The sequence below is a fragment of the Cimex lectularius genome, unplaced genomic scaffold, assembly GCF_000648675.2.
Source record: "Cimex lectularius strain Harlan isolate CLEC.00 unplaced genomic scaffold, Clec_2.1 scaffold270, whole genome shotgun sequence".
In the NCBI taxonomy this organism is placed as follows: Eukaryota; Metazoa; Arthropoda; class Insecta; order Hemiptera; family Cimicidae; genus Cimex; species Cimex lectularius.
The window spans coordinates 397,518-409,718 of NW_019392790.1; the positions used below are offsets into that span (position 1 = coordinate 397,518).

Below are 12,201 nucleotides of genomic sequence, written 5' to 3' on the forward strand. Positions count from 1 at the left end.
ATTTGAACTTAATTCTATCATCTGTGTTTTTTTAGACCCTGCTTATAGAGAAAGAATTTTTAAAATATGAAAAGTTTATTAATAGCTTTTCTCGCACCCACTCCAGAAATATTAAGGCAAACTTTATTAATTCACGAGCTTTTCTCATTTCCTCACTCCTCTTAATGATACTGTCGGTATGTTAACTTCTTCGTAATGATCCTCGCTTCCATCTCCATTTTCGTTTTTACATAAATTTTCGCAATGGACATTAAACAAAAACCATCTTGATCTATGCTTATGATTTGCATAAGTTAAAATTTATGACAGGTCCGAAAATAGAAACTTTCCATATTTCTGCTTTGCGAACGGAGCTCATCTGCGGTCATGCATCAGCACGGCTTGAAGCGGACTTTACAACCGTTTTCGATGTTCATCTTCTGCAATTGAACTCAGTTTCAGGACCAGGGATGATTTTCGACGTTGTTCTTTATTCCATTGCGCTTCACGTCTCCGAAAACATTCCATAAAAATTGTTGTTGTTCTCTAACCCCAGACCTTAGCAACTGCTCTTTCTTAAAGGCATGGTTTATTATTGTTCATCCCAAAATGACCATAAAAAAAAGTCTCTCCGAACTGTCAGACTGTATATTTAAGACTACTAATCGCCTTTCTGGTTTGTCCTCTACAAGGAGACATCTCGTTCCTGGTATAACGGTTTGAGCTAAAAGATTTTGGTTGTATTTTTGTCGGGGGGGGGGGGGGAGATCAAGTAAGGATTCTAAAATCTCAAACCATTTCTCCACTGCGACCTATATAAATATAGACACTAACCTAACCTAACCATTTCTAACCTAACGTAACATAACCTACCCAATAACGTAACCTAACTTATCCTGTCCATTCCATTTACAATTAACTGAACTTTTTTTGGGGAGAGGGTGTTATTTAAAAAATGAAAATAATGAATATTTCAAAACCTTAGTAAACCCTATATTTCTTAATTTAATCTATCTTAGCTGTACTATTTGACTTTTATTTTTTGGGGGGTTATTTAAATAATGAAAATAAAGAATATTTTAAACCCTAAGTAAAATTTAAACTTAGGTTATACTATTTGGCTTTTATCATTTTTTTTGAGGCGGTAGTTCGGGTTCAAAAATTCCAGTCCTTCTCTCCACTGCTATATATATATATATATAGGCGCTAAAAGAATACATATTTAGTGCTCTCTCGATTTCTAACTGCCCGAAAGTATACAAATGAATGCTTCTTTCATATTCTTTTTTTTCTTACTCCTGTGCGCCGAGTTGGACGGACGCTTAGGAGATAGTTGTGACTAGTCCAAGGGGTTTTGCTAGGTGTACAATTCGGACTTTCCTGTTTCATATTTGATCCATTATTACATCCCCTTCCTATATCAATCACAGATCAATATATTCAAAAGCGGAAAATTTCACGTAATACTCATAAACAATACAAAACGAATTGGCAAATTGTTTGTTCTCGTGCGGTTTGTTCAACATCAATTGGACCGACCTTATCATACCCATTGTTTACGCAAGGTGTGCAATTGCCGTTTCTACACACACTCGAGGATAATTGTGTCGATCTCAATAATCGTTAAGTGGTTCCTATTTACGGACAATTAGCGGAGCACTGATTGTTCTTTTCAAACTTTTTTTTTATAATGTTATTTAAAAATAACGTTCAATAGCTCCAAATCAACAATGGCCCTTCTCAGAGCCTCTAACAAACCCGGCCGTTTAAGGAACATCGAGGTCGTTGCGGATGGGACAATGGATCTAACGATTCGTTATGGAGGACGCTTTCGGTAGGAAGGAGGCGAAAATAAATTGGAGGTAAGGTTATGCTTTGGGTCTGGGGTTGAGTTTGATTCACAATTTTTTGAACCGTCGTAGGGAATAAAAGTGTTGAATTTCCACAGCAAACCCCACTTTCTAAACTTGATCGAAAGCCTGTTGGGCATGAAGACCCCTGAGCACCATTCCTTCTCAAGGATGCGATGATGTCCACAACACGATGTCATCGTTGAAGAGTGGCTATATTGGAATATTCAAGGATGAAGAGTATTTTACAGTACACAGCTTACCTAGAATTGGCAATAAACTGCAGGTCGGAAAACTTCCTTTGATGAACTTCCCGAGTCATCCGAAACGGTATAGTTACTTCAAGACAGGCTATAAAGACAAGACAGTGAATCATCACAGAATTTTTTTAAAATACTAAGATAACAATCCGTCTGTCGGGAGTTAACTAAAATGAGAGATAAAAGTGAAAACAAATCAGATGAAAATTACTACTTTAATACTGCCTACTAGTATTCATTTTATATAGATACGTACAATTAATTATTTATTTACATTTTTTGTCTTTCTTTTTTTGGTTCCCTTGAAAAGCTCTCCCCAATTGAACTGCTGAATCAGTTGATACCTATATTGCCAGGCATCGCGAGCGAAGTATGCAGGGGCTTTACAATTCCTTATTTCGTTCTAGGTCTGGACAAATACAACGCGGGAAAGGCTAGGCACACACAAATGTCGTGACGTGCGATACCCGAAAATATTCGATACTAATGAATACTTACTCATATTAGTACGTTTTCGTATATTCATAAATGATCAACTTACTATTGTGGACTTTGGTTAAAATACGCTCATGCGTGTAAATAATCAAGAAATTGCAGGTTTTTTCATTTTTAAGTATTTTTTCATACAGTGGGTATGTAGGTAAGAATAAGGAAAAGCTACCAACACATTTCAACATAATTGATATTTCAATTTTATCGTCATCGAGTTTTGAGAAAATTGATCAACGGGTGTTTGGTTTTCAAATTTTCAAAAGATAGACGTATTTCCACTGTGTTTCCCAGAGTTTGCAAGATGCCAACGATTCAGTTTTCAGTAAAATAACCTCATGTCTTACTTTTGGGAGGAGACATGATTAGGTATCTATCTACGAGAAGGAAGTCGAACACATTTTAGGAACTTGAAGGCAAAAACATTTTATATGAAATTACTGAAATTGAAAGCGCGAGGTGCGACGCGGGAAAGAATTGAGTTACCAACCACAAATTAAAAATATCTAGATTAATTTTGTTGACATATGCCACTAGTAAGTTTCGAACGGTAAATAACAATTCAATATTACGTGAACACTCGACGAAAAATCTATTTGAGTATATTTTCCGATACTACAAAAAGTATTCGGTACAGTACTTGTACAAAGGGGCTACTAACAAGCTAAGGTCATTCCAAAGACTAGGTTGTATGATGATGACGGGAGCATTTCCCACTACACCAACCCTACCTAGCTTTGGAAGTGATAACAAACACTACACCTCTACACATTGAGGTCAAGGTTAAAGCACTAACCAGCTGCTATAGATTAATTAGTGAAGGCAGCTGGAACCATAAGGGAAATNTATATATATGTATCGAATGACAATATTCGATACCAAAATCGAAAGAAAATACTTGATACTTTACTCCTATCGATTGGTATCTCACGTCACTACCCAGGTGCAGAAAGCGATATTCTGACAAAATCGAGCACTCAGCCACAAAGTGAAAAACATCTTCCTTCCATCTTCAGAGTTGCATAAGGAACACAGTTCTTTAACATTAGGTTTCCAGGGTACAAAATTGAGGGACATTTGCTTGCAACGCATTTTTAAGAACCATCGCATCTCGGAGAGGCGTGAAAGGTATGTTTTCTCACTTAGTGGATTGAAGAGACACAATGAATGGTCCAAATCTCCATAAAAGAGGAAAAGGGTTGATAATGAGGCTTTCCTTAAGCACGTCTTATAACGGACTTCCCTAATTCTGCTTAGAAGGATTTCAGGTAGATCTGGCCAGTCATTTATATTTTCATGCGCATATGTGAAAGGACAACCATAATCATCTGCTAGCCTGTGACATTTAGCAAACCAATAACAATTCGTATTCATCACGACTGTGGCTGTAATTTTGGATAAGGCGAAGATGCCAAGGACGTTCGTTTGAAAACAAATGAGAAGTGGAGTTTCAAATTAAAAATAAATAACAGATCAATTCCAGTCTCTAGCAACAACATACGTGACGGTGTAGGTTCTGGAAGAGAGAAGAGCTTTTTAATAAAAAAATGTCTGAACCTTTTCTATCACCTCGTATCTTTGGAACCCCCAGATCTGGCAAGCATAGCACAAGATAGCAGCATAGCGCTGTTAAACACTTCCAACTTTGCTGAGAGCTGTACCAAGTCCTGGGTGAACGGATCATTCCAAAATCTTCTACTAATTCATGTTAAACCGGCCCACGGGCACTACTGGGTCTGTCTTCACTCGCGGGTTTTTTGTTTGAGTTATTCAAACGCGTTTCGGCATTACGCCATCTTCTGTGAAAAACTGTCTGTCATTTAGTCTGAGTGGGGTTTATGTAGTGTTGCGTCCGTCGCTTGTCGCTGGGGGCGTTGCGTTAGGGGGCGTGGTCTCCGTGCTCGTTGGTCGGTCTTGGTGGCGGTTATTTCCATTGTCAGTTATTATTTGTGCGTTGTTGGTTTTTTGTTTTTTCCTGGTGTTGGTTGCGATGTTTTGTTCTTCTGAACGTTTTCGTTTTTTGTTATGGAGTGCTTTTAGTGGTGTGAAGGTGGTGTGTGATTGTGAGTTTGTTTGTGCGTTTACAATAGAAACAAGCATGACATTAATACACAACGCACAAAAAGGACGAAAACTAAACATACTGGAGAACCTCGAGATATACAAACAAATAACACTTAAAGACGGAAAACTTATAAACGCACAAACAAACTCACAATCACACACCACCTTCACACCACTAAAAACACTCCATAACAAAAAACGAAAACGTTCAGAAGAACAAAACATCGCAACCAACACCAGGAAAAAACAAAAAACCAACAACGACAATTTCTTCCCATTCCCCATCCTGTATTTTATAATCTGTTAACATTTAAGTCTTTTATACCCATTTTTAGTCTGCCTTTCCTTTCCGTTCCTAAACCTCTGCAATTCCCTCCCTAAATCCATTCACTGTGCCTCAATCCTTTCCACCTTTAAGTCCCGTCTTTTTGACCACTTCCTTCCCTACAATTTAAACATCATTTTCTACTAATTTTTCCACCTTTTTATTTAAATAAGTATGTTTAATTCATTTTTTGTTGCTATTACATTTGAATCTTTACTTACATATTCATTTTAACACGAATTGTACCAAATTTTGTACTTTTAGTTATTCAAGGAGGTCCAATAACGCACCAGAACTTTAGAGTTATTTTTTATTCAACATTCTCTGGCAGCATCGATGATAAAAAAATCAAAACTGAGCTAATTTTGATGTGAATTTATAACACGAACAAATTCTTTAATCAGTAAAGGCGATTATTTTTTTTATTTAATTAAAGATTCTACACGAAATTTCAACCTTTTAGGTTGTTGTTTAAATAAAACTTTTATTTTATGGTTTCTTTTCAAAACCAAATATTATTTCTGACATTCGAAATATTCCAAAAAATTTCGTTTTTGAATGTACACCCGTCATGTTGTAAAAGGAAACGGAGGCCTTAATTTACCCGCTTTGATTGTATCTATGCCATCAAAAGATACAATGACAGACACAACAACCAAAGAAAGATAGTAATACATAAAAAACTAACGTTATCTCCCATTTCAAAGATTGCTATTATTTAAAGTAGACTATTTCTTGTAAAAAAAGAATAATAAAGCAGTGTTGATCCAAAACTAGATATGTTATCTTATTTACCTCCAATTGAACAGACATTCTTTCCCCTAATTCTAATTTGATTTGAAAAACTTCCAAAACATGTTTTTACTTGCTTTAGTATAAAGCATATTGGTGAATGTTTCCAATTTTTCTTGTTTTTGCCAAATGGCTAATGTAGATCATACTTACGCTGTTCTCTTTTAACAAATGTTCCGGTTTATTTTATTAATTTTTTGTTACTATAGTGTCTAACACATTAGCCAAGCCAGAGGAATCTAAGGGACAGAATTATTAATGGAAGGGGGCGTGGTAAGATTTTCAGGGTTGCCGACAGTGTTGCCACAATTTCATCCAAATTTCCCCGCTTGTCAGGTTAGTGACGCAACAATTAGTGGGGCGACGGTGGCCGCAACGGTTTAGGCGTTGACACGGCGCTCATCACTGTAAGGTAAAGGTCCCGACATACTTACAAATGGGCTTTTTTTCAAAAACACCGGCACCCTGAGGGTTTATAATATGACCTCTGCTGTTGCGAACCCTCGTAAAAAAAAGTGTTATAGTTTTACTCTGTACGTCCAAAGTGGTCGCAGTAACGTCTTGGATATTGTTGAGGTTTAACTGGAAATAGAAAATCCACCGGGAAAAAATAAATTAACGTATATTATTCAATTTTAAATTTAAAACCTATGGATGGGCCAATTTTAAAGAAAAGATTCGTCAAGCTTTCGAGAGATATTTTCCCCTTCATCACGACTTTTCGAGTGATTAATAACTCACAAGGTTAACAAATATTACCACTTTTTTAGGTGGTGGTTTCGGAATTTTTTTTCGGGCGGTTAATTTGGTTGGAATTAGGGAAAATCAACAAGTCGGGTGCGTAAATATTTTTTTCTCGGTCCGGCGATGTTGCCTGGCAAATTTATTAATTTATTATGCAGGCAAAGCCTACTAAAAATATATAAAGTTACAAATGTACGTATGAGAGATAATAAAGAGATTTATTATAAAATATAAATAGTTAATTAAAAAAACAACTGAACTAGAATTACAAAACAATAACAAATAATTGCAAGGATGAATTATTAAATAAAACAGGTAAAAATTTATGTAGTTAACATAATTGACAGAATACAAACAAAAGTTAATTGAATAAAGATAATTAAGAGTGTCGTGTATATGACGTCATGATTGGTTAAACGAGTTGAGATTTTTATTTGCCGCCACTGGTGGTTACCTTCAGTTAGGTCATATTATGGTATAACAGTTTGTGTTTTTTGGAAAAAATATACGTCGTAAAAAATAACGTGTTGTTCTTCATCACCCGACATCCTTTAAAGAGAAATATCCAATGTAACTAGAATAAATAGTAATATGGAAATATGTAAAAGTAAGGAGGAATTGTAAATATCAAACAAGCAGAGCTAGTTAGTTACAGAACATTAATGAGTCATACATAAAATTGATATGAAAATAGTACATAATGTGATAATCCTCTTCAGGTTAGTTAATCCGCAATTCCTAGAATCAGTGTTGTCCGCAGTGTTACCCCAACAAGGAATAGAGAGAAAACAGTGTTAACAATTTTCCACAATCAGAGAGTATAACTTACTAGTGCGTTAAAATGTTTTTCGAATGAAATATAAAGTATAAAACCCGGATAGAAAAATGATAATCCTCGCCAGACCAATTAATTCTCACTCCCATACTCTTTAGTTTAGGTAACCCCCCATTTTCATGAATCAGTGTTGCTCCCAGTGTTACCAAAACAAACAATGGGGGGAAAAACAATGTTAATTGTTTTATAAGTTCAGTACATTAAATTATTTTTCCAATGTATATGAAAGCTATAAAAAAACAGTTTATAATGTGATAATGCTCTTCTGGTAGCACGAAAGGATAGAAGGAAACATTGGGATGGAAGGAGAGTTTTAACAAGAAGAATTTGACGGCAAAACGTGTTCATTGGTGTTGCAACATAGTCTTCAATGCGTTGATGTTGTTTAGATGAGTTTTAGCAAACAATTATCCTTATCTTTAAATATTTATCAGTCTTCAACCTTGACTTTTTTGCTGCATCTTTTTTACTATACCATAATGGTTAACTATGCGCACGTATAAATATTTCCACCTAATGAAAGTTGTTTAAGTTAACAGTATATTTATGTGTTGTTTTTTTTTACATTAAACATTCCGTATTTCAGTCTTTGATTCACATTCAAAGCGCCTAAGTCATCAATAATTTCTTATAATATTAGTCGTAGGAGATGTAAAAAATGAATTCTGTACAACAACAGAGGCGGGCAGCGATAATCGGAAATGGAAAATGAACCTCCATTCACAACATCAAAGGGAGATTCTTCCATCTCAAAGATTATGTTATTGGAGGGCTTGATACACTAGGGGCTATTTTACTGGAAAAGGAAAGTACAGTTCCGTCAAAAATATCCCTTCCAAACAAATACAGCTGTCCAGGGCAAAATGGTTTGAGGTGCTGGAATACAAGTGGAATCCATCGATTTTAATTTAAAAAATTCTGGCCAAACTCAACATACTACATTAAAAATAAGTTTAACGGTTACTGCTTTGAGTGAACACAAGCATTTTAGATTAAAATCAGGGTTTCGTTTCCAAGCTATGATCCCTCAATTTCGACTCTTGAAAAAGTTATGACAATCAATAAAAGCCCTTTCGTAATAAAGTCAGATTGAAAAGTGCAACACCTAAAAAATAGAGCTTTGCTCAATGTAAACTCTAATCTGCCACTTCCAATCTTTTTTTTTCGAAATAAAAAACACGACTTTTGTACGGAAGGTGGCATTGAGTGAACTCCATGCAAACTAAATGTTCCCAAGACAGGTCGTACCTTAAGATGTAACTCGGATTTACTAACATACGTGGAATACTTAAAGAAAAGAAGTTGCTTCAATATTCGGCTTTCAGAGTGATTCATACTTCAATCTGTTGCAGTTCGAGCGCGATAAATTTTTTTACGAATTTAAACAGAAACTATTTAACAGATTTATAGATCGGTAATCTTCAACATAATTAGTTAACCACAGACAAATTTCATCCCTAAACAACATTTATTAATCATTAATAAAACATAGATATACATAATGATGCATAAACAAATACGGTGGTTTTCCCTCGATTCCTTGTTTAGGCAACATTGTAGGCAACCCTGATTCCGGAATTGGGGATTAACTAACCTGAAGAGGATTATTGCATTATAAATCGATTTTTATAGTTTCAATTTATTCAATCTTATATCCACTATTTAACTTATAAGCACAGAACTTGGAAAACAGTTGACACATGTTTTTCTGTTTTCCATGTGTGGACAACACTGAGCCGGTTTACCACATTTCTAACCGTTTTTATAATTTATACACTCGAAAGAAAACTTTGATGTACTATTACAACTTAGACGCACAATTTTCAAAACAGTTGACACTTTTTTTCCCTCTTTCCCTTGTGGGCAACACTGATTCCATGAATCGGGGATTATCTAACCTTAAGAGCATTAACACATTATAACTTGCTTTTTACAGTTTTTACTTACATTAAAGTAAGTAAAAACACTTAACAACACAAAAACACTTTAACATGCTGAACTCGTAAAACAGTTAACGTTGTTTTCCCGTACATCCTATGCTTTGGTAACACTGTGCGCAACACTGATTGGGGAAATGAGGATTAATTAACCTGATGAGGATTGTCACATTATAAATTTGTTTTGTAGTTTTTACTTACATTGGAAAAACCCTTTAACGCACTACTAACATAGACGCTCTGAATTGTAAAACAGTTAGTAGTGTTTTTCCCTCCAGCCTTTGATTTGATAACTCTGTGGGCTACACTGAATCCAGGAATTAGAGATTAACAAACCTGATGGGTATTTCCGCATATAAAGGTGTCTTTATGGGTTCTATTAAATTGGTAAAACCCTTGGACTACTCTAATAAAGGACGCATTGAACTTATAAAACAGTTTTCCCACAATCTCTTGTTTGGACAATAACGATTCTGGGTTTTTCGTTTAACGACCTCACGTTGCACCGAGTGCTACCCAAACCATGGATGGTGGCAAAAAAAGCATAAACTAATTTAGCAAAGGTGCAATGTGTTATATTCAAATAAATTTAATTCTAAAGCAATTACTCCTCGATGTACAATATGAACCTGAAGGTTGGTGTAAATTGAAGGTTATCAGAATACTATCTGAAGCACTTTATCTTCTTTATCTGCTTACATTCTTCAAATCGTAGTTATACTATAAAAAAACTCTATGTAATTTTTTAGTTTGAATTTGTATGAATTTAGATTTCAAAATGTGCGACTCGATTCTTCTTGTTAAAAATTAAATTTTATCCATTAGAGTTCATGGTCCGATTGACCGAATAAATTTTTTCATTCAATAATTCTTTACGTAAGGTACTGGTTGAGATAAAAAGTCAATGTCATGAGCGGGATTCGACTCCACGATCTTCGGCTAATGCAATAAGCAGAATTTAAATTAGAGTAGTGTAATTTCGTTACTGCTACTATTGTTAAATTTCTTGTTGAAGCCTGCGGGATGATGAACGTGTACTTTGTTCATTTTCGATCATCCTGATCCGCCTGTCCTCGCCGCTTTGTTCCGTTTTACGCCGTATTCAGAGGAGAGTTTGTATTCGAAAAGAAATTTTATAGTTGTCATAGTCAGTTATTCGCCCTTTTTCTACTCTACGGAGAAATTTTTAAGCTTGCCAGTATTTTCCGCGGGGCCGCAGTGGATTTTTTCGAGGACGGTTGGTCGCATTGTCCGATTTTCCGCCATTGTCCCTAAACGATTTGATGTATTCTTTGTATCCGTCATTTATTTTTCCTCCCGGTCTGACCGATATATTATCCTCTTATTCAAAATTTATTGTATATTTCGTTGTCATTTTTGTCTAGTGGGTTAAATTGTCGCTGTTTTTTTCAACTATTCAACAATATTTTTTTGTCTTTAACAAAGTTTTTACATCTAATTTATTAAAAAAGTTTAGTTTGTACGAATCTTTCTGCATTTTTTAGAATGCCCGTTTCCGTATTGTCATTTGTTTTTAGCTGTTGTTGTATGCTCTGTTATTTATCTTACGTATAATTTTCAATAGTTGTTGTGTAGTGTTTAGGGACCGTTAATTAATGATTATTTAATTTTATTATTTAATTATTATTTAATTATAATTATTTAATTTAACACATAGAAAACAAACATTTTGAGCCCTGAAGATGATCTCAATAAAGATCGAAACGTTGGGACGATAAAGAAAATGTTTTTCTAAACCTACGTCACAACAGACCGCATCTTACGATCTCCAAATAATCGTTTCAATCTTCAATGAGATCATGTTGAGGGCATGGGATTTATAAATATTGTTTAAATTATACAAATACATATAGTATGTGAAAATGAATTTATACAATGATATACACAATGTGTGGTGATTAGTGACCGTTAATCGATATTTATTTAGAAATCGTGAAGGCGGTCTGGTGTGATGTAGGTTTCAGAAAAACATTTTCTTCTTCAGAAAACATCTTCGACACGCAAGAATGGCACAATTACACAGAAGACAAACACTTTGAGCCCTGAAGATGATCTCAATAAAGATCGAAACGTTGGCACGATAAAGAAAAAGTTTTTCTAAAACCTACATCACACCAGATCGCATCTCACGATTTCTAAATAGATATACACAATTGTAGGTTTAATCAAAGTATTTCTAACGTTCTGTGTTTTCTGTGTAGATGTGTCACGGTTGTGGGGTCGTGTTGAGAATGCCAATGATATTCATGTTTTTTGTTTATATACATTTGATTTTGAAGGAATGGGAAAGGAAGTAGAGATACAAATTCATTTTTCTATGAGGAGCCGGCTTCTCTAAGGTGAATGGGGCAGACAATGTAAAAAAAACGTAATCGTTTGACGTTCGAACCTGGTTAGCCTTTCAGGATTATTATAGACGAGATTATTAGGGAAAGGAGAGATAATTGTTAGGGATTTAGACTATTTAGAATTATATGATGTGTGGAGAATCAAGCGATGATTGTATTATATATTGTCATATATGTTTTGTGTTATATGTATGCTATCGATAGGGGGAGGGTGCATAACCATCTGTACTACGGGGTAACAGAAATGGTCCAAGGTTCAGCCCCTGTTGCAATGGGAATGGACTCGTAGTTGGCCGTGGTGAGACCCCTGGCGGGTACTTAGAGAAGAGGTTGTCCTCTATCTGTGAACTTCGCGCGAAACTTGCGTATGACCATCGTTACACCCGGCCTCACGGGATACGGCGGACGGACGGCTGCGTATAAGCGTTGAGGATGCTATGAATATGCTGAAAAGTCCCTAGAATGCGTGAGCAGTGGCGGATGGGAATGGGTAGTGAATCGGTTGCTCCTATTCGAGTATGCTTTGCACGTATGTGTAGGCTGAGCTCGATTGGAGG

General features: G+C 35.5%; 1 protein-coding gene across 1 annotated transcript in view; it reads right to left on the minus strand.

Annotated features, from left to right (window-relative positions):
- The window catches only part of LOC106664138 (neuropeptides capa receptor-like), a 150,374-nt gene that overhangs the window by 55,489 nt on the left and 82,684 nt on the right, over positions 1-12,201 (minus strand). The gene's annotated exons all lie outside the window — the stretch shown is intronic.